The sequence below is a fragment of the Gopherus evgoodei genome, chromosome 8 (assembly GCF_007399415.2).
Source record: "Gopherus evgoodei ecotype Sinaloan lineage chromosome 8, rGopEvg1_v1.p, whole genome shotgun sequence".
NCBI lineage: Eukaryota > Metazoa > Chordata > Testudines > Testudinidae > Gopherus > Gopherus evgoodei.
In genome coordinates, this window is record NC_044329.1 from 30651821 (window position 1) to 30674015 (window position 22195).

At 40.7% G+C, this 22195-nt stretch overlaps 1 protein-coding gene across 1 annotated transcript in view; it reads right to left on the reverse strand.

Annotated features, from left to right (window-relative positions):
* Positions 1-22195, reverse strand: part of SLIT3 (slit guidance ligand 3) — an 811508-nt gene that overhangs the window by 692970 nt on the left and 96343 nt on the right. The gene's annotated exons all lie outside the window — the stretch shown is intronic.

The window sequence follows — 22195 nt, forward strand, 5'->3', positions numbered from 1 at the left end:
TAGTTAGCTCAATGTTTGCACATCTGCCACAATTTATTTTCTAAGATCCAGAAAAAGAGAAAAAGGATGAAAGGGCTTTGAGAATTGCACCACGTCCATATGCACAGTGAGACTGAGTATCTGAATGGCAGATCTGTGCAAAAAACAAAAAAAACCATGGTGTTGTAGGAATTGGTGATCATACGCTAGGGTCCTCTTCCACTGTTTTTCTGATATGTAACAAACTGAGATCATGATCATTTGTGAACATATGAGATACTACAGCATATTCTGGAGTAGCAGCAGCGTTTACTTAAGAGACCTTTACATATCAGAAATGTCCAACTATACCAGTCATGTGTATTAAAAAGCTCTAAGACGTCCAGCCTAAGTCTTCAAACATCTTCCTAAGGCAGGTATTGTACATCTTTTAGTTTCCAGGAACACAAGTAAGAATAAAAACCAGGAAATATTTGGCTTTACATTATTTTATCAAAAATAACTTCTATTTGAAGAAATTACAATCATTGCACTTTCTCCTACAGAACTGGCTGCTGCTAGGACAGAGCAGTCAGAGATCTAGATAGCTCATGGGATTAGTGATGGGAAATGGTCTTTCATCCCTAGGTCATGGTTTGAAATCCAGGCCTGGTTTATGGTGGCCAGAAGTTAGCTCTCTTTGGTAATTCATAAACTCATTCCCTTACTCAGAGTAAGCACCCACATATCACAACTGCACTAATTAGCAACCTTGCCAGACATCTCCAAAAATGCACACTGGAACAGAATTGACAAGTAACTTAAACTAGCCTTTTAGCTCACTATTATGATGGAGCATATTAGAGAGTGGAGTGAGGTGGAGTAGCCTCCCACAGACCCAGAGGGGGAGGAACCCCTCACTGAGCCCTGCTGGGTGGAGCCAGGCTGGGCTCACCCCTCCTACCGGAAGTCAGTGGGTGGGACAGAAAGTATAAAAGGCGGGTCTGGGAGCTCAATTGGGCTGCAGCTGCTGGAGGAGCCAGACGCCTTCTGCTTGCTCCCGAGTAGGGTGACCAGGTGTCCGGTTTTAGACTGGAGAACACAGTCAAAAAGGGATGATGGTGGCTCCGATCAGCACCTTGGCTGTCCGGCTCGTAGCCTTAGGAGTGGCCAGGGGGGTCCATGTGTTGCCTTGCCCCCATCCACAGGTGCAGTTCCTATTGGCTGGGTCAGGGCAGGGGAGGAATAAGTGCAAGCGCAACTCACGGGCACTCAGCTGTTGCGGGGTTTTATGGCACGTGCCTCTCCCACTGCTGCCCCGTCCTCTTCTCCTTCTTCAGTTGGACTTGAGCTGTGGCGCATGCCCTGCGGTGAACCGCGGTCTGTCTGTCACCCCATCACCAGCACCCAGGAGTTTGAGGTATGTGTATCCTCATCTCTGAATGCTGGGACTGGGGCTGCACCCCAAGCTCCCCATCATTTCATCCCCTCCCCGCACTCCCAACCCCCGTGTCATTGCATCCCTCCCCATCCCAAACATCTGTCATTGCATCCCTCCCCGACCCAACCCCCCTGCAGCCCCATCCCTCCATTATTGCATCATTCCCCACCCCAAACTCCCCATCATTGCATCCCTCCCCATCCCAAGCTCCCCCCCATCCTCTGCACTCCCATCCCCCTCATCAATGCATCCCTCCCGGTCCCACCCCCCTGCACTCCCATCCTCTCAATGCATCCCTCCTTGTCCCAACCCCAACACATCCCCATCCATTGTGATTTCATCCCTCCCTGTCCTAACCCCCTGCTCCTCCATCCCCCTCACTGCATCCATCCCCCATGCTGTCCTGTCCTGCCCCCACACCTACCCACCCCAGCCCTGTACCCCTTACAGCACTCTCCCACCCATCCTCTCCATCTCCCAGAGCTGCCACCCCCATGTCCCTCACCCGCCACAGCCCTGCAACCCATTCACCTCCATATAATGCTGCACTCCCATTACGTCCCTATACAATAGGGTTGGGCAAATTTTTTGGCCTGAGGGCTACATCTGGGTGGGGAAATTGCATGCAGGCCTGGGGCAGGCGATTGGGATGTGGGATGGAGTGCAGTGAGGGGCTCAGGGCAGGAGGTTGGAGTGTTGGAAAGGTGTGGGGTCTACAAGGGGGTTCAGGGCTGGGGTGCAGGACGGGGCTCAGGGCAGGGGGTTACAGTGCAGGAAGGGGTTGGGGTGCAGGAGGAGTGAGGCAGAGCATGCAGGGCAGGAGGTTGGGGTGCAGGAGGTGTGCGGGGTGCAGTGGGGGTTGGGTTGCAGGCTGTAGCCCAGTGCTGCTCACCTGGAGCACCTCTGGAGTGGCAGCGACATGCAGCGGGGCTAAGACAGGCTCCGTGCTGCTCCTGAAAGCGAATGGCACCACGTCTCTGCGGCCCCTAGGGAAGTGGGGGCAGAGGGCTCTGTGAGCTGCCCTCCCCTGTGGGTATCTCCCCTGAAGCTCCCATTGGCCAGGGCTCCCCGTTCCCAGCCAATGGGAGCAGCGGTGTGCGGTGCCTGGAGGAGAGGACAGCACACCAAGTCCTCTGCCCCCGACTGTTCCAGTGTGCATTTTTGGAGATATCTGCAGGGACATGGTTCCAGCTGTTTCCAGCAGTGGTGCAGGGCCCGTGGTGTCACAGGGGTGGCAAGCCCATGGACCAGATCCAGCCCACGGGCCGTAGTTTGTCCACTCCTGCTATACACCCCTGTGCCCCCCACATCCTCACGCACCTGTAGCCTTCTGCCTCTCCCTGCATCTCCATTCACCCCACATATCCCCACCCCCTCCTCTCTCCTTCACTGACCCTTCTCACCCCCACCCTGCTCTCATTCTTGGCCTCTTTCCCTCCCCATCCTCTCTCCTCCATCCACCCCCCATCTTTTCCCCTCCAGCACACCCTCCTCCCTTCCTAGCTGGGTGATTTAGGCAGCCCCTGGAGAAGTGTATGAAAAGTGTCTCTGTGTAGGCAAGTATGTGCATGCATGCACTGTATATGCATAAGAAACTGTGTCTTTGTGTAGGAAGGTGTGTGTATTGCCATATGTGTGTATAGCTGCGTGAATAAAATTTACAGCCTGACTTTGACTTTTATTCCTTTTGCTGGCTTGTGCACAAAAAAACTGATGACATAAAATATGTGTATTCATTTCATAACAGGTTTTTAAAAGAGAAGGGAATTCTAAAAGAAATCTATTATTTCTTAAAAAGTGAATGTTGTTGACTAGTAATTGCAGAAGAGCCAATGTATCATACATTTCTCCCCACCTTTGTCAAGCTATCTTATAAACTGTTGCAGATGCTCTCTTTTTAGGTGTATGTCCAGCACCTACCATCCTGGAGCCCTGATCTTAGTTGGGGTCTCCAGGCACTAAGAAAAAATTGTAATATTAAATAATGTGGAAGTATATGTGTTAGTGCATGCTAGATGTGTACACATGAATACACGTGTGTATCTGCATGTAAGTGTGGGAGTCAGTTTCTACAGATTTATTTATATAGGTATCTGGACAGGTGTGCATTTCTGTGGTTGTGCTCTATGGATTTGTATTTGGGCTTCTGGAGTGGGCCTTTAATGGACCCATTGCAGCTCTGATAATGTGTGGTACTAATTTCACACAAAATTACAATAAGTTTAGTGAACAAAAAATATGGAGCTGGTTACAAAAATGGGAAGAGGGGAGGGAAAGAATCATGAAAACCTTTGTGTAATTTCATGTTCTTTTTAAATTATGCTTTTTGACTATTTTGCTGCCAGATCCTTTAACAAATAAAACCTGAACTTAGCATAATACATCTGTCAAAACAATACATATGCCTGTTTAGACCTTGCAGTGAAAATGAGCATGTGAGAGAGGGTGGGGGACAGCAAGCGACAAAGGTATGGAGTGAGCGGGGGCAGGGCCTCAGGGAGGGGTGCACCTCAGGGAAAGGGCAGGGCAGTGGGTGGGGCAAGGGTGTTCAGTTTTCTGGAATTATAAAGTTGGCGACCCTACTCCCAAACAGGGAGACTGCTGGAGGCCCTGGGGAGCTGAGGACTGGCCAGAGCCACTGGTGCTGTATGCTGACCCGACCATGAAGGAGTTGCCAGGACTACCTACCACAGGTCTTTTACCAGATGATCTGGACGACCCTCTACAGACTCAGGTACACCCCGAAGGGGAGTTAGGAAGTGGCCTAGGGACAGCTGACCCTAGTCCGGCTGCATTGTTGCCATAGACCCCATCAGCATGTTGCAGTCAGGATCCCTGCCGATCCAGTGCACATCCCTCTGCCCTCTGCCCTGAGCCGGGATGCAGGGGAATGGGTGGGCCTGTGTCCCCCCACCACTCCAACCCTGGGGTGGCAGTCTCCCCCTCTCTAGGCTGAGAAACCAGTGCTTGTCAGCCATCTGCCTGAGCTGGGATGCCCCAAACCCTTGCTGCTCGACCCTGAACACAGGCCTGAGCTATAGACTCTTTTTGCCCCACCCAGGCCCTCCCTAACTGTATTTGTTGCTCAGCCCTGACTACAGGCCCAAGCTAGAGACTTGAGCTGTAGACTGTCATCCCACTAATTCCCTACGGTAGGTGACAAACAGAGACATAGTGAGGCAGAGTGGCCTCCCAGGGACCTGGAGAGGGAGGAGCCTCCGCTGCTAAACCACAAGAGAGAGCACATTCCACTACCTGGTCTTCCATGTCTCAGGGCTGTCCAGCATCTTTCACAAACACAATATTCACTCTTTTTTAGTTCCAAGGGTGGCAGACTTAATAGGAGAATCATTTCAAAGGCGAAAATTAACTCCAAGTTCCTATTCTGCCAAAATCTATTAACAGAGACTGATAGCTATACTTACTCTGCTCTTTCCCTTAACTACAGTGATTAAGCTTTGCAGGCACTGAGTTCACTACTGATTCTAACCCTGTTTCTATGAATCTTGGTTGGATTTTTACAAATTACACAACTTACTGTTCTCCAAGATGATTTTCATCTGCCATCAAAATTAGCCAATGCAAAAGTTTCAGAACAAGAATTCAGACATGTATCAATTCACTAAAAGTTTGTTTATAAGTTTGTTTGTTTTTTTCCAAACTAATACCCATATATAGGATGACCAGACAGCAAATGTGAAAAATCAGGACGGGGGTGGGGGTTATAGGAGCCTATATAAGAAAAAGACCCAAAAATCAGGGCTGTCCCTACAAAAACTGGGACACCTGGTCACCCTACCCATATAGAAACAAAAACAAATGCTTTCTGACTGCACTGAAATCTACTGGCAATTTGCAGAGCTGGTCAGCTACAAGTTTTTGTGCTGCAGAGTTCAACAAAAGCCACTCATGATTTCAACAGATGTGCTGATTTCTTTATAGGCCAATGGAAACAATATTTCCCCAACCTCAGATTCCCAGAAATAGAAACCAGAAGAGTCAGAATCCAAGAACTCTGCTGTGAGGGTTTAAATAGCAACATTACAACTTGAACTGGTGCTAACAGATGCTAAAGGTCCGAGATCCTAAAACAAATGTATAAGCATGGTGAGCCAATATGCCCACCCACAATTATTGACTGGCAAAATTTATAACTCCTTTTAGTCATAAGAAAACTATATGAGCTTTTACTTCACAACAGGAAGCTGAGCCACAGTATTTTCCCCCAGGTTTCCTTGGCACTGTAAGACACGAGCAAAGATGACTGGTAAAAGGAGCACACTTAAGAACTGGTGAGCGTGCATGACCATACTTTGAAAATATCTGTCCACTTTAGTTGGTGAGTGGTGATGGTGCTGCTGGAGTCTTCTTTGCTGCTGCACTCTCAGATAGAAGTAGTGAACAAAGAAGCCTCATGTACCAACAGCTGGCTCAGAGACTGCACCCTTTTCTGTTACAGAGGACCCAGTCATGATGATTCATATCTGTCACTTCCAAATGATATTATTGTAGTGCAATGTATTTGGAGCTGGACCTGAAAAACCCCGAAGTTACAGATTGTAGCAGCCCTGCTGCTAAACAGCATCAATACAAATATCATGTTTCACATGATTCACATGGAGTATGTGCCCAGATATGAGTCCACTCAAAAATTCTCATCTACAAATCCCTCAAGGAACTGAGACTTAACTATTTCAGTGGTCACCTTTTTGTCTCTGTGACTTGGTATGCCAGTTGTAATCAGCAAGGGTACCATAGCTGTCACAAGGGATAAACTTTGTAGGAGAAAGCAATGCATAGTTGAAGGCCTGCAGCTACAGTACCATTTACTCCAGAGATCAAGCTGAGCCTGGGTTTTGTAACACTATTTCACCTCTTCAGGGAAGCCTTTGCCTAATGGCTGTCCAAGGTTCCCCAGTTCTATTTGGAGACTGATCCTTGAGGGTGGACACAATGAAGCTAGTGAGTGGAGAGCTATGCTCCCATCAGGGAAACCCATTCCACATGAAACTGTACCCAGATACTAGAGTTGCTTTAAAGGTACAGATGTTAATATTAATCTTACGTCTTCTGAAATATATATGGCTATGTATAGAACTGTGCCACAGTACAACTGAAAATCACACAGGAGAACTAGCAGCATCTCAGATCTTGGAGTCTTATCTCTGGTTCATGTTCATTTTTAACAAACTTATTTTTAATAGTAGAGTCCTTCCTAGGAGTCCTTCTTCTCCACCCATAGTTCTGCAACCTTCTCCCGTCATGGCAGTTCAACCTACCTTCCTGCTGAATTCTAGAAATAAATCCCTTTGCAGCTAATTACTGCCACGTGATGCTGTCACCAGGAGCTGAGTGCATTGTGCTCCCATTGGTGCCAGCTCAACAAGAGATATGGGATCTGGTATCAAATTCAAGCAAAATCCCTAGCCACACAACCAACAGCATTTCCACAATTTTTTAAAAACCAAATTTTGTCTTTACATAAGAAAAGCTTAAAAAGAGGTTTGTGACATAGTCTGCATATGTTTAGAGGGGAAAGCATAGGATTAATGTGCCTGACAATTTGTTTTACATAACTGTGGTAGCAATTACAATGCCACCCACAGGCGGCTATTAGGTAAAATGGCTTTGCCCCTTCTCCCAAGTAGCTTTTCGCTAAAATAAATGGAGGATGCTGTGACGCTAGCAGAACAGGTGCCAGCTCATGCCAGATCCACAGGCCAATTCACTTGTGTATTAGTATAGATCAAAGTGACTGTTAAATGTATATGAGTGTATTTCATGTTTGAACATCATAAAAACAAGTGGGTTGTTACTTGAATTGTTTCCACATATCTGTATCCCATTATAATGTAGTAGCAAACATTTACATTGTTTCTACCCCATAACTAAATAATCCAACAAATGAGAAAGAAGCCATGTGGAATGCAAATGAAGAACTTCAACACAGAAGAGCTAATTTCAGAAAAGAGCTAATTTCAAAGCAAGTAGTCATTGTGTGTCCGGGCCACCCAGAGAATTCAGTGGGGCCTGGAGCAAAGCAATTTTGGGGGCCCCTTCCATAAAAAAAAGTTGCAAAACTATAGAATATTATATTCTTGTGGGAGCCCCTGCAGGGCCCGGGCCCTGGGGCAAATTGCCCCATTTGCCCCACCCCCACCCCCACCCCCAGGCAGCCCTGCTGTGTGTGAAGGTCACAGGTCAAACACTCAAATTGCATTCCTCACTATCCATCATCAAAGAAAAAGCCCACGTGGGTAGTGACACTGTCAGCTTGTTTTCTGTGAGAAGAAGCTATATGTATGGATTCAAGGAAAGAGACTGTATCTCTGAACTCTTTGAGGACTTACAGGGAAATGTACCAGATGCAAAGTGGAGATCCCCAGAAACAATCTGGGTAACTTGAAAAGACTTTTGGGAAACTAGAAGATTATTACTTCACTGCCAACATTTGGAATTACAAACTGACCCACCTGTGCATATATTTTACCGCTTTAACCTCTCAATACCTCTCATTTCCTTTTCTTAGCTAATAAACTTTTAATTAATTTACTATAGATTGGCTACCAGTGTTGCCTTGGGTTAAGATCTAGGGTGCCAATTGATCTAGGGCAAGTGACCGGTCTCTTGGAACTGGAAGCAACCTAAATGTGATGTGATTTTTGGTGTAAGGAACCATTTTATCACAAAGTCCAGTTTATCTGGGTGGCAAGATAGACTGGAGAGTCTAAGGGGACTGTCTGTGACTCCACGGTAAGACTGTTATTGTGATCCAGGACTTCACATTTGTTACTCATTTGGTGAAATCTAATAATAGAAAACACCACCAGTTTGGGGCATCTGCTTTGTTTTCTGACAGTCTGCCCTGAGGTAGGCAACTCACAGTCGTGAGCCACTCCAGGCAGTGTGACAGATGCTTCTGTCATGTATTAACTGTGGCATATTAGTTGTCTCATCACATGCGGAGAATTTGGGATGCTTCAAGCTATTAGTGTATCACTGGAATGAATTGAAAGCTTTAGGCAGAAGTAATTTATACTAAAATCAAGTAAACAAGCCCCCATAAATAAGCATCACAGATTTTTTTGTTAACCTTGTTATTTTATCTTTTCAGTTATCTAGTATGAAACACAACAGAAAAACTGCCTAATGAAGTGCTTTCCAAAAAATAGTCATCAAATTATATCTAAAAAAAGGCACTGTTAGTAACATTTCCCGTGTTGAAATAGGTAATCATGGCTTACAGTTAGAAAACTACCTTAATTAGCATATCAGTTTAGTACTCTAAATTGAAGGCTTGCTAATTGGTTTTAGGTAGCCAGCCAATAAATGTGTACAATAGAGAAACAGAATGACACACCTCTCTGGAGAACTTGTTCCAATGAGTTTGGTCTTGTTGAGTTACAAATGAGAGATCTATGTCTTTTCACTGGAAAATGACATGAAGATATGTAAATTTTCTTGTAAGTAAAGCAGCCAAAATAAGATACAAAAGAGCAATTTAAGAAAATACTGGTGTTGAATCTGTAACTGAATGCTGAAATTAGTTTTCCAAATTAAATATAAATATCCTAAACAGTAATCTGGGCCACAATACACACTCTTTAGCCATTTAGGTGCTAAACCATTGCCTAACATTTTCATTGAGTGGCCTGGTTGACCCACTAACCTCTAGTCCCAAGCTAAAGCTGCTAGTGAGAAGGAATTCAGAACTGGAAACAAGCTGCATGACTGGCTGACACACTTAGCTTTTCCTCTTTATTGTTTTATAAAATAGCATGATGAATCTGCTGAGCAATAATAGATCAGCAGAGAGCAATGTGATAAATCTGCTGTTGTTACAGCTCTGTTTCCAGACTGGAGTGTGATAAGTCAGCCAAGACGGGAAGCTTTATTTGGGAGGACCTTATGAGACTGAGCAATAGTGGTGAAAACAGCTTTTTCTTGATGGTTGCTGAACATGACCTGTGTTTGGTTGGGTCTACCTTGGTTGGTTTAAGCATAAATTAAACATGTTGTATATAAGAATGTGCAAACAGTGTAAAACAAAATTACACCATAATCCACTCCATGATATTAATTTCTGTCTATTAGTGGAAGCTGACCTGCTACTAAAGGCCCATAAACCACAATCACTTGATTAAGGGGCACAGTTGTTTGCCTTTCTTAGCAGTTAGTAAAGTTTCTCTTTTAATACTTAGCTCTATAATGTTGGTAGTACCTGTCATTTCTGTGAAGCCTGCTAGTTAGTTCTTCACGGATACATCCAGTCAACACATATACTTTATTTGCAGATTTTACGTAACTCTAATTTCCATTAATCCTACACCTGTTCAACATCAGTTCTACTGTTTTTGTTCTTTAAAGACTGTCAAGAAGAATCTTGGTATCCTAAGCCTAGCTAATTAGATCTGTTTATAAAGACGCTACTTTTCTCTCTCACTTTTTACTGATGTGAAAGATGCTATGTTTTAAGCAAGTGATTCTTCACAGATTTAGAGACCCAACCATCATATTACCTCAGCAAAATTAGCCACTTCAATCTCAACTCAGATGATCTGGACATAGTGTTTGTTTTCAACACCATGTAATAACAAGTAAAGTATCAAATAATAGCCTTTTTTCCATTTTAAGTATCAGTGTATTTTAAATGCATATATTTCTGAAAGTTACCAGTTGAGAGGTTAGCGGATCAAAATCCTACAATGGGTTCTGAGTGAGCAGACCTTTGTGCCCATGTGGAAGTGTACTGACTTCACTGGGAATCCATATGAGTGCACGGATACACCTGCACTGAAGTCCCAGTAGTCCATTATTTTAGTTTAGTTCATGTTTGAACACTGCATAGAACTCTATGATGTTATTTTTCATTTTGGAAACCTTCCTAGAGTTTGCGTAAAACATTTGGAAAATTAAAGATTCTGAATGTCAGCTTTGCATATAAGACTGAAGAGAAAAGGTTTACATTCTTTGCTTATTCTGCAAGAGTGAATGTACACATTGGAAATAGAGATGAAGAGTGTGTACTGCATTGCACTATTTAGCCTTTATACTTTATCTCCTCAAAAGTACATTCATATGCCATTATTTAGAATGTGGTCAAATTTACTGCAAAGAATACTTCTGCCAGATTATTTTCTAATCAGCATCCACAACTCCTCAATCTTGGTCCAAACAGCTTAAATTTGTTGATCCAGGCCAGGCACAGCATTTTCCAAGCAGTTTGTATGTATCTACATTTCGGGGATAGGAATAACTTGATGGGAGTTGATGTGTAAGTGGGAGAAGAGTTATTGAGCATTGAATTTTTTGGCATTTGGCCATTTCTACCACAGGAACTGAAGGAGAGCCACCCATGTTGAGAGACTAAAGTACAAAAAAAAAATCACCACTCTAAGTAAGCCTACTTAGCCTGCAGACCTTCAACAGCAGGGCTAGTTGTCCAGCACATTCGTTAGGGCTCTGATGTTTTTAACTGAGAAATTTCTGCTTAAACTGAGGATAATAAGAAAGCAACCTCTCTTATTTGAAGCCATACAGATATGACCTGGCACTGTATACTATCATACTAGAGTGTTTTGAGAATTTGAATATACCTACGCTATCCTTTTTTACATATGGGAAAACCAAGAGACAGAGTAACATGCCCAAAGCTATAGAGCGAGTCAAGCATATATTAGGATTACAAATATTGGACCCCAATACCAAACGCCAACCCAAAAAACATGCTGCCTCTCTGAAAACCAGTGTGAATATTTTATTGTATTCAAAAATAATGAACCTACAAAAGTCCTGTTTTTCAGCTGTAAAGGAAGAATGGAAGAACACTCTTGACTTACATCAACAAAGTGCTGTCTAGCATCATTTATTGGTGTGAGATATTTCTTCTGGAAATGAACAGTCCTTTGCCCCAAACGGCCTTCAATGTTTACATAGCTGGATGACCCAATCAGTAGAGAACTTAACAATAGACACCCCTTACATGACACATGGCCCTGAAACCACAAGCAAGGTCTCAAAGTACCACCCTCTCCACAGATTCCCTCCACCTCTACCATTCAGGAAACCAAGACATCTGCACAAAGTAGTTTTAAATAACTAACTTCACACAAGTGAGAGATTGGAATCTAGGATGGAGAATCAATTACTTATTTTCTGACACTGCCTTTTTCATTTTCTACTAACGGGTGCAGAAAATATGAATCATTCATAATTAAATTAAACAAACTGAGCCCTCTGCCTGCACTGGGGAAGAACAGTGAACATTGTCACAATTAGACTCTGCAGTTAAGGTCACTTCATTTCCAGACATAATATTGCTAAATATGCTACTTACCACTAGAGCAAAAAAAGCAAGCAATAAAATGGCTCCAGCTTGATAAACGGAATAGATGTCACCCAGCAATCTCCAATATGTGCCTTTGACCTAACAAACATCTTTTCAAACCAGAATTGCTTCCTAGAGACCAGAAAACATTTATTGTAATTATTTACTGTCTTCTGAACAGACCTGCTGTGATCTGTACACACTAAAACTACAATTACTGGATCTGGAAAATACCATAGCAACACTCCATTATGGCCCATACTATTTTGTTATGGTAATGCCCAGAAATTCAAGCTTATTGAACAGCTGAATTGTAAAGGCCGGGCTCTAACATGAAATGATATTGGAGCTTCAAGTCAAGAGTGAGATCTCTATTTTTCTATCTACTCTCTATCTAGTGAGAAAGAAATGGAGGACATTAAGAGAATTTATGAACTGGTTGCTTCTTCTGAACACAGCTTCTCCTGATGCTTATTAGCTAAAAGCCTCCAGATTACATCAGAAATTATTTCATTCTCGAAGTTTCATAAGTATGAAGGTGGAACTGGGAACTTAAGGGCTGTAGTTCTAGATATTGTCTCTTTTAAAGTCAATTTTTGGTAATCCATAAATGTGCTCAGAAATATCCTGGCTGCAGTTAACCCATCAGGTACTGTATCAGCCATAGGCAAAATCCAATCCACATTACACTTATGTGGACTCCTACCAAAAGAAGCTCACTCACTGGGCCAAATTTCTGCCTTAAATTGCACCTGTGAAGAATCTGGCACATTGAATGCACATTGATGCTAACTCCAGTTTTCACACCTTTGCGTGATACACTGTCCATTCAATAAACAGAGTGTCAGCTGTGTAAATCCAGTTAATGCTGTTGAAAGTTACTTATCTAAGAATAATGAATGGATAACACATTTAGATCTTCACACTGGATACACAACCAAGTTCACCAGAAGGAAAAGAAATTCTGAAGATTAAAACATATACATTCAATAAAAAGTCAGACAATGACAGTTAAACAGTTGGCTTGAACTTCTATGTACCTGTTGTAAATTCATCAACATGATTTTGCTGAAGTTTCTGAACCCCAACAGATCACACATTTGTGATCACAATCATCAGGCTTTGTCACCATTTCCATTATCAACTCTTATTTTCAGGTCCTTTTAATGTAGTAGTGCATGCCTTTTGCAGGCTCAAGACTAGGAACACTCCAGAAAGAATATTTCTGAAAGGTCTTCAGAAAATACTTACTATATGTTTAGGTCTACTTTTTATGTGTGGACAAAGAAAAGCAGAGAAAATGGAGGATAAGGAAGGTCAAAAAGAAATCCAAGCTTCTCAGTTTTTCCTTGATATATTAACAAGTCTAATCACATATGCTCACTTGTTCAAGTCTTTTTATACCCTGCTATGCATTATGCCTGTATTAGCTAGCATTAATGTGCTGCTTACCTCATCCTAGACTAGACACTTAATAGAAGAGATCTGTAATAAAGTGCACAAACTCAATTTATAATCTTTGAGGATATTGTTTCCATTTGCTAATAACTTTATACAGAGTAAGCAAACAACCCCATAATAAAAAAGCAGACATTTCTTTTGGATGGGAGAATTTTCATAGTTAAACTTTTGTCTCTTTCCCTTTTGTAAAAGCTTCACAGACCTGTTACAAATTGTATTTAATGTTTGCAAAGCTCTGAAGATTTTTTTTTTTTATTTAAAGAGGTGTTAAATTCATACATAATAGTCAAACAGCTCCCAGCCATCTATCATCCTGGCTTCAACAACATAATTTGTTGAAGGGCATTCTGAACAGCATTCAGAACACTGGGGAATTTTGATTGGAAGGTGAAGTCAGATTTCCCCACACTGGAATAATCTATTATATTCTTGGCAAGTTCTCACTTTACAATTTGTATGAAAGAAAAATTATTGTATTATTAAACACTGTCATCACTTTTAATGATAAATATCAACAAGATAAATACTAACACCGATCTGAATTACAACCAAAGCTGGAATAAATTAGTATAAGTGAATGAAGGCTGTAAGGTTCCCCTCATTGTTATAAAAGCATCGTTTCTTGGGTGGGATTGGTGCCAGTTTAATTTCTCTCACCCCTTCCACATAATTGGTGCCAGTTTAATTTCTCTCACCCCTTCCACATAATAACACAGAGGAACAGCATGGTCTAGTGGATTGAGCACAGGCTCTAATCTCATTTTTGCAATTAACTGTGTGTCTTAGACCAATATTCATCTTCTGTTTTCTTCCCCCTCTACAAAAAAAATGGAGGTAGTGCTCTTCTCCCGCCTTCACATCTATTTTGGGGGCTAATTAATGTTTTTATGGTGCTCTTTGAACGGAAAGCATAATATAAGTACCAACTATTATTGCTACCACAGTGAAATCTCAGTGGAATGCATTAGTTTACAGTTGGGTGATTTACAGTTGGAGCTGCTTGCTTGTTGCGGGGGAGGAAGGAGAAAGGACAATATGCCTTGTAACTAACATATGATGTTAATGACTGAAGTTCTAAGGCCTTGATTCAACAGGAAAGGAAACAACACATATATTCTGAACAAAACCTATTTTCTTATACTGAGGGGGGACTTTCACAGCCCAAAATGGATATTGTAGCCTGCTACAATGCAAATAAACTGAATTTACTAGATATACTACATTCAATACACACATTTCTGGGCAACAGCAAAACAGGTGTCCCATTCAGAAAAAACTAAGGCCTTATTAACCATAGATATGAGAATAGTATTCTCAGACCAATGGTTTTATTAATTACTGTTACAAAGAGTTCTTACCTGCTTTATTTCATCAATTATTGTGAATTATTACCTACAAACCGTTCTAATGATTTTACTAAGAAATTGAAGTGTTCACCCCATAGACCAACTTGGCTGGCAAATTCCCTTTAGCTACAAATATTTGGAGCATGTTACAGACTATATGATGTTATATTCAGTAACCTCTACCCATTAGTATCTGACAACTTTTTGTATTAAAATTAGATCTGGTCTCTCTTTTCAAACACAAAGGAACTGGATTTACAGTATTAATTTTCCAACTGATGTGATTTACCTGCATGTCTTCTCTCTCCACAAGTACAATTTACAAGTGGAAATGACAAAATGTTGGTGCTCAATTACTTGCAATGCTTTACAACCCTTTGATTTTAATAAGTTTTGTCTGGACCAATGTATTTCACAATTATAGAATCTCTCTGCTACCAGGCTGCATTTTAAAATTTCAAGATCTCGGTATTTTAAGGTTATGTCTACACTGTAATAACACACCAGTGGCTGGCCCAGGTCAGGTGATTCAGCTCACAGGGCTCAGGCTGTGGGACTATAAAGTTGCAGTGACATTTGGGCTCAGGCTAAAACCTGGGTTTTGGAACCCTCCCCCTTGGCGGAGTCCCAGAGCCCAGGCTCCAGCCCGAGCCCAAGCCCAATTCCAAATGTCTACACTGCAATTTATCAGCCCTGCAGACTGAACCCTGCAAAAGCCAATCAGCTGACCCAGGCCAGCCATGAGTGTTTGAGTGTAGTGTAGACATGACCCAAGGCTGCTGGCAATCTGCTGTCTTCATGTATTCCAGACCTTCTCAATCTTATCTAATCTGGTTCATCCATTTTTCAGAACCTTGCTGGCTTTGTGAACTGACAAGCCACTGTAAGTGACAGAACCTAACAGACACTCTTCTTACCACAATCAATTGTGAATTCAGAAGTCTAAATAATCATTCGATCTCATTCAGGTTAGCTTTTTAAAAACAGTTTTCTTCTAAGGCATATTACTTCCAGAGAAGTGCTTTGGGTTGGCCTTGGTCATTTAAAATGCTACACAATTGAATATGTTTATGTTGTGTTCTTCGTACAAAAACTAAGTGCCATGACCATCTCCAGAAGTCACCAATGCGAAGTGTTGAAACTATCCTCTTACATGCAGCCCACAAAAAAGGCTTTTTTAAAAACGGATGGAATTTAGGTTCTGTCTTCTCATGTTAAAAAAATCAATATAATTACAAATTAAAGCTTGTTTTTATAGTTGTTAAATAGGCTTTTGTGTTTGTTTTTGGCATATGCACACCTCAGTTTGCAACATATTTTAAAGTTTAACATTATTTTTGTTATTCATTTGTTAACTACTGATAGGCTCAACCTCTGGATTTGTCTGGTTGCCACCTCAAATACTTTGACTTCTGGATTTAGTAAGGTGTCCTCCCCCTACGTACCTATGCACAGATCCAAGGAATTTGACCATTAACTTTAACATCGATTCCAATAAAGGTATTTATGATAGATATGAAATTAGTTGGGAGACAAGGTTTGGATTAAGACCTAGGCAATCAAGACAACAGAAGAATGACAATTATGCACACCTGTGCAGCTGATCACGGGACCATTTATCATGAGCATTACCTTAAAACTCTTATCTTCTAAGATAAAGCAAATATTAAATCCATAAGTTCCAAAGCCCCACCTTCCAAAGCAAAAGGCTCCATATGGTTTTGCACCAATCTATGAGAAACTCATTTTGTGGGATGTTTCACATTCCACTTGAAAGTTTATTCCTCTATATATTCCTGTGGTAATGTCAACCAGATGTGACAAAGAAGCCTGTGAATAATCGTAAAAATTACAAGCATATTCTAATTCTGAGGTACTGTAAAATCATAGTTTGTTCTCTACCATTGCACCTTGTAGAGGGCATCTAGGACTACCTGCTCATTTTAGAAAGCTTATAAGCTAATGACTGGTTCTTCATTTTACATTAATTACTTATTAGTGCCACAACTGAGCACGGCGTTTCAAGGTAAATAGCAAGCCAAGTTCCTTTACCTGATGGTTTTACAGTCTAAAAATAGATCAAAAGCAACTCAAGGAGAACTGCACAGTGAGATTCGTTGAGACAATGATCTAGAAGAGGAAGAAGACACCACTTCATGATATAGCTTCTAGCACAGGACAGAAGAAAAATTGTGTGCAACATTTTAATTATTAACTAATATTTGGGAAAAAAAGTAACCAAAGCAAGTTTGCACATCAAACAATGCTCATCGCCTCAGATGCACTTGCTTTTGAGGAGGGATCTAAATAAGAGGAGTCTAAAGCTCTTCCTTCCATGCAATAAGTAATTGAAAATCAATGTTGAAATTTTATATACATATATGAAATAGCTTTTTTCATTGAATTTAAGTTTAATGTTTTAGTCTTGAACACTTCCTGTTGAATACAAACATTAATCCAAGAAATATGCTGAATCTGGAAAGAATGGTAAACAACTATGGATTGAGAATGAATATTTCACCAGTAAAACTGGAGGAGAAATAAGAATAGCTAACAAAATATTAATTGAAATTAACAAAGTATTACAGAATATCTATGTGTACAAGGCAAAGCTAAATCTGTTGTGCTGATCAAAATGTGTAACTTCTTGACCAAAAAATTCTGCTCATCACATCAAAAATTACTAAATGTATAATGTGTGTTGAAACAGGTATTTCACTGTGCATGAATATTCTTACAGAAAGTAAGCAACATCACATGGAAACTGGGGTCCAGCAAACACAACATCAGGTACTGCCTACTTGTGAGCTACATATATTAGGTCTGATTTTCAGAAGTGCTAGTACCCCAAACTCCAGCTGAAGTCAATGGGAGCTGTGAGTGTTCAGTCAGCACATGATTACATCAGGCTACGGTCAACAGTAAAAGGCAGCTCTCAAAAACCAAAAGTATCTTACAGATTTCTAGGATCCAAAATGAATCTTGTCTTTAGATCAAAGCTCAAACGTTATTTGCCTCTGAAGTTTTACAACACCATAATAGTGGGGAAGGGTTTATGTATTTTTAAATAGTCTTCACATAGCACAAAAGTTGTTTTAAAGACTGGGAAAGACCTCTCTTAGACTAACTGGAAAGCTGCGTACTCTATCTTTCACTAAAAAAAAATAAGTACATCTTATTAAACTTACGAAAAGTTGCAAGCATCTGATTGGTAATGAAGCACAGAGTCCAGCTTGAAAAGTAACCTGAAATTTCCCTGGAGCGGAAGTTTAATGACCTTTGATTTTTTAGAGGTGAAATGTGGTTTGAGATAAGTGTTAATTGCTTTCCTTCCAATCTGAGAATTGTAGAGCTAGAAGAAAGCACCAGATTAGTAGATATTTCATCTGTCATCTGCAGTAAAGGAGGGGCCACAGACAAGGCATTTATTCAGGCTTTATTGTCATCATTTGTATTAAAAAAAAGGTGCCCATACTTCCTTTATTTCGGAGGAAGAAATGTAAGGGTCCAAGTATTTAGCAGAAACACTATTTTTTAAAAGCAGTTGTAAGTGTTAAATTCATTCATGTAACTGCTTTCCTACAATTAGTCCATAATAACCGGTAAGGTCTGTCTAAACAGGCATGAGTTAATAGAAAAAAAATGGCCAGAAAGGAAGGAGTAATAGTTCTCAAGACCTGGAATTATTTCTCAGCTCCTCTGAAGGATGAGGATATTGATTACTGCAGGTAAATAGCTTCTGGTTTGCCATTATGCATCCCAACACATGGTGAATGAACTTTTAAAATCATCACCAGTTTTCTCCCACCAAGGCAAGCAAAGTAAAGGGTATGGCAGAGGTATGCATCTGTTCCAGCTCTGAAGTCTGCTACTTCAGATATGTTTGCTTTAATATGCAGTCTTTAATATGCATATCAACACTGGAAAGAATTTTCACTCCCCTCTGCCCTCTAACTTTCCTACAACTCAAACAAAACGAGAAGAGGTTCTGCTGAAATAAAAAAATATAAACACACACAACTTTAGTCCTTCAGGAAACTAACAGGCAACATTTCAACTCACACAGGAACAATTCCAGGCAGTTATGATTTGTGGAACAAAAGTAATTTAAATTTATTTTACAACCTCTGTGACCAATTCTGAAAACAAACACTTTCAAGTATCTGTCAAACTACCCAGGGTTATAAGAGGTATGCTCAAGTGTTCACCAGATTAGACCATCTTGTGACACCCGCCATCAATTGCAGTTGCTACCAACACCAGTGTTCATAAATAAGATCAAATTGCCAACTCTCATGGAGTTATCACCCGGCTGGGTTTTTTGTATTTTTTCAGTAAAGTTGAGTTAGATGGCTTGTCATACCTTTTCTTAGGGTCCAAAAACCTGCTGTGTGTCTGTGTGTGTTTGAAATAAGCAGCTGATACACAATGATTGGGCTTTCATGAATGTGTGTGGTTTGTATATTTAAACAGAAGCTCTGCAACCTTATATGCTACAGACATCTTAGCCCTACTGTTATGTAAGTTAGAGTTACAGGCATGGATTGATTATGGTGAGCTGAACTAGTAACTCACCTGGTCACAAATCTAGCAGGTTGGCTATGTTCTAACTTCTACTAAGAGGATGAGAAAAGTGATTTGGCAGTCCAGTGGGCTAACCTGTGTCAAACTGTGGCAGCCCACACAATAGAAAATTGAACCAGTATTATCATCGTTCCCTTCTTCTTCCATCTCCCTTTATTTTCTTCTCTTTTTGTCTGAGCTCCATTGAAGTCTTATCACTCTTACTCCTATCAGGGCTGGTGCAAGGATATTTTGCACCTTAGGCGAAACTTCCACCTTGCGCCCCCATTTCCCCTCCCTATTCCCCTCCCCCTCCTCCTGGAGCATCGCTTATTATAATCTTTCAAAAATGAATACTGCATAATGTGGCATTGTTCATGTATACTTCCTTCATTCATTCTTTCATATCAAAATCTACTACATTTTATTCTACTTTTAGAATATTCAAATATTGTTATTAAAAAATTTTATAAAATTAGAATGGCAGATACTCCATCATACAACAACTGACAAATATGACAAATTTCAACAACCTACACATGCATATCCACACGATAAAAATATATACACTCAAATACTTAACATATACCCACAACTGACACAAAGTATTAGCGAAATGATGCAGCAGCAATTGCCAGAGTCTTAGATCTGAAACAACTCAACAAAAATAGTTAGCCTCAGTCGACAACCTCCGAAAACTAGTAAACTTAGCATTATAAACAGCCTGTCAGAATAGGTAATGGCTGTGCACGATGAGAAAAATGACGTCATTGCCACTTTGTACTGTAGTGAAGCAGTACGCTTGCGCCCGCAATGCAGAGCTGGCATAGGCTATAGCTGTAATGTACGAGAGAAGAAAGACAAGTTAAAATGCAAGTTCAACAACGTTTCTCTTTTCTTTATTCATTCGTTTTCCAGCAATAGTGTAAAAAAAAAATTGTGGGCACTTTTTTTTGCCACCCCTAAATTTTGGTGCCCTAGGCGGCTGCCTAGTTCTCCTAGTGGTTACACCAGCCCTGCTCCTATTCCCTCTTCACTTTTGCCTCACTTCTGTTATTCCCCTTCCTTGCTGTCTTAATTGATCTCTTTTCTTGTAAGTTCATGCCAGCAACTGAAAAAGAATGTCAGAGGCACGCCCCCTTCATTTAAGTGTTTTACCCAGAGACCTATTGCAAGTGAAATTGATTAATTTTGCTGGACTCCAGTGAATTTAGCTCGCAGCAGGAAAGTAAGAAAAAGCACCTCTGAATTTTACTGTGGGTAGATTCAGAACAGTTGTGCAAGAATCAGATACCAGTGTTATCTGTCCAGTTTCCTTAAGTACAAAAGGGGTGAAAAATAATAATAATAAAAAATATTTCATCCACATTCATCCCAATGGTTAGGTTGCTGCTCTGGTTATTCCTGCACCACTGAAACATGTGTAGCAAAACTGGCCAATTATTTTTGAAAGCAGCAATAATGATAAATTGTTACTGTATCTAGGGTACATGTTTCACTTTAAACATTATATCAATTTAATGCTTGTACCTTTAAGAGAAAAGACTGTTTCTGGCTAAGCACAGTTTGAGAGGATAGATCCCAACTACTACCAATGACTCAGACCCTGGGATCACACCTGCATACCTCGCTGGACTGATAAGACTCCTTATTCACTAACATTTATAAAACATTCCGAGTTTAGAAGTGTCTAATTCATACTCAACTAGACCTCTTAGATAATTACCCCACAAGCTTTATAAAAGCACATCTATTATCCTAGTTTTCAAGGACGGTAAACAGCTTGATTATCTGAATAATCAAAGGAACATACTTTTGAATATATTTCATATCAAAATATCTGACTAATTGCACTTTGATTAGTTGCACCACCTTACAGTAAGGCATATCTTCATAGGAGCGGTACATGGAGATTTGTACTGGCATATATAAAGCCTTTCCATAGATGCCGCAGATAACTGCTACCTGAGATTACGGAAATACTAAACTAGATTATTATACTATACTGTTGTTTTGCTGTAGGAATTTAAATGCATAATGGAAGGAGGTCATGTGCATTATCAAATCAGGATATGATCACTGTACGTGTGTATCAACGTGCTGAACTGCAGAAGCCACTTTAAACCTATTGATAATCACAGAGAGTCTGATAGCTATCTGTGGAAGAGGAAACCTTCTATTTCTTAAATAACTGAGATTATGTTATTACATACAGATTAGCTTTGCATAAATTTTACTTTAACGAGTGCTGGCACTTGCCTATAAAACAAAACAACCCAAATACTTTAGGAAAATGGTTTAAATGGGGTGTGGTTGAGGCTAACTACCCTATCAACAAGGTATATAGCAGTGTGCAGTTTTGACTAAAGAGCAGTTTCAGCATGTGGCAATTACATAAACTTGCACTAAGGATCTTAGAAAACTCAATCAAATATCACTCAGTCCTAGAAAGTCCACTCAGTGAATATTTCCAGGGCAGTTAAAAACTGTAGCAAGGCTAACATATTCCAAGACCAGGTGTGTCACAGTGGTACTTGAGAGTCTATAAGTAGATTTTGAAAGTAAAAGACAGGTATGGCTTATGAGGTTGTGTCTCCAGAACTGTACTGCTGATCAGAAGCTCCAAGAGTTACACACGAAGTTCTTCACAATGAAATTCTGACAACACGAAGGAGTTTAATATGTGAAAACAGGTCTCCACAATGGTATCAGGACTGCTCCTGGCTGAACATTACCCAATTCTTTCTTTAAAACTTGGACAAAGAGTCTATTTTTAAAATAGTGAATTGGTTCCCAAATTTAGCTTCACCGTCGCCATATGTTTCACATTTCCACAGGAAGCAAAATTTATTACATTGCCTAACTGGATAGTTTGATTGCATAAAGAGGTATTAAAACACAATTATCAAAACCCCACATCAATGTAGCAACTTTTCATTCACCCTGTAGTAACTTTACAATTTCACTAGCCAGATCATAAATCTTACTAACCAGCCTCCTATAAATCTAGATAGCCAAACTTTAAGAGAGGTTGACCATGTAACTTCTCTTCTGATTCGCTTGTGAGGTTTTGTTTTGTTTTGTTCGAGAAGTTAATTT